This window comes from Lycium ferocissimum, unplaced genomic scaffold (genome assembly GCF_029784015.1).
Source record: "Lycium ferocissimum isolate CSIRO_LF1 unplaced genomic scaffold, AGI_CSIRO_Lferr_CH_V1 ctg5543, whole genome shotgun sequence".
Lineage (NCBI taxonomy): Eukaryota > Viridiplantae > Streptophyta > Magnoliopsida > Solanales > Solanaceae > Lycium > Lycium ferocissimum.
Window position 1 is genome coordinate 27,070 of NW_026726022.1, and position 1,799 is coordinate 28,868.

Sequence of the window (1,799 nt, forward strand, 5' to 3'; positions counted from 1 at the left end):
AATCTAAGTAAGAAGAGTCTGAAGAAATGGAATAGGGGGTAAATAGTCTTTAAGAATGAAAAAAGGGGAAACAATTTGACTGTTTGACTTGTGAACTACCTAATGTTATCTAATTTGTGATTGAAAAAAAAGTAGTAGAAGGATATGACTGCATGATATAAGGTTGGAAGCCACTTAACTAGACAGGGAAGGTCTTTTAAAGACACCTTAGGAGGGAATTGGGAAAGGGTCAATCATTTGCTTGACCCTTAGTATCTTTTCTCCCAAATAAGAGGCTGTCATGGCCTCCCTCTCAAGTTATGGGGTGTAGCCTCTTACCCCTTACACTTAGAGATCACCTTGTCACATTGTTGAAACAGCTGAACCTAAAACTGGATTACTTTGTCTGGTGTGTCTGCCTTATCATGCCTTAAGGGGAGTATTTAGACTAGTTGGCATTTGTAAGTAAAATTGAAAACAAAGGAGTTTCTTTTGTTTTGAATATTGCCTGTTTTGACAAATAAAAAATGGAGGAATCCTTCCCTTCTGTGAAAAGAACCTAGTGGCATATAACAGCTTTAGCAAATCAGGCTTGTAATTTGGATGTTATGTGTATCTTGGGTGAATTTGTAATCATAACCTGTTGTTCTGAAAGTAATTTGTTCCTTCCTCTTTTACTTTAAGCTTCAGTAAATGATTCTTGAAGGGAAAGAAGGCCCATAGTGCCATTGTAATCATGGCAACAAGATAAGTTAAGGGAGAGGGGTATATTTGGCCTTCTTTTTACATATATGATTTCTCTGAATTCCAGACCATGCTTTCTTGCTATCTTGTTTCTTTTTTTTTTCTGAATTAAGTTACTTGAACCTTGATGCAAAGAATCATGTAATAGATGAAGTTAGGCTAATTCTAGATATGTTAAAATGAAGTTGCATTTCTCCTGTGCATGTGAAGTTGAGAATTTGTGAAACTTAGTCAATTTTAAAGAGAGGAAAAGGTTAAGAATCCTGTCATAGCCAAGTGCATCCCTTAAGTCAACTGAAATTTCCCTGCCAATAAGGTAATGTCAAGAGAAGTGACAAAATAGTTTAAAGAATGAAGAACATATGCATTTTTTAGACTGCATCCTGCCTACTTGTTTATGCCATTTAAAATAAGGATGACTGATAAGACTTAGGATTCATATAACTTATATAAAACCCAGTGGATTAAAAAAAATTTTGGACGGTTGGTTGTAGATGTTCTCGTGACTTAGTCTCTAGTGTTGCATTGGACTTGCACTATGTTCTGTGAAAATGTGTGTTGATGGAAGATTCTGGGCTGTGCTTTCTTGGTTTTGGTTAAGCTATAGTTGTTTAGACTGTGATATACACCCATCAACTTATCTTGTTTTCTATGAGAGTGACAGCTCAGAGTTTAGAATTATAATCTTGAGGGCAATCAAATATTCATTTGCAGTATCCATGAAACATTAGGAGCCATTTAGAAGTTAGGTTTATACGAGTGTATGGACACTTTATGTACGAATTTACTATGATAACGTCTATGTTTTATGTTTGCCACATCTATCCGAATTTACTATGATTAATTTCTTGAGATTTGTTTGGTTAAGTTGAATTTATGCTATGATCATAGAAATTACTTATGTCTCATGGATGTTTTCTCCTCTAGTCTCAGTTATGCTCTTAAGATAATAGTTATTCAATACATATGTATGTTAGGTATATTTCCTTTTGTCCCAAGGCCATGTGGTGGTGCATGTGAAGCTGTGTTCTCTTGGGTTGTGGTTTGAGATGCATGTTAGGTAAAGGGGGGTCTAG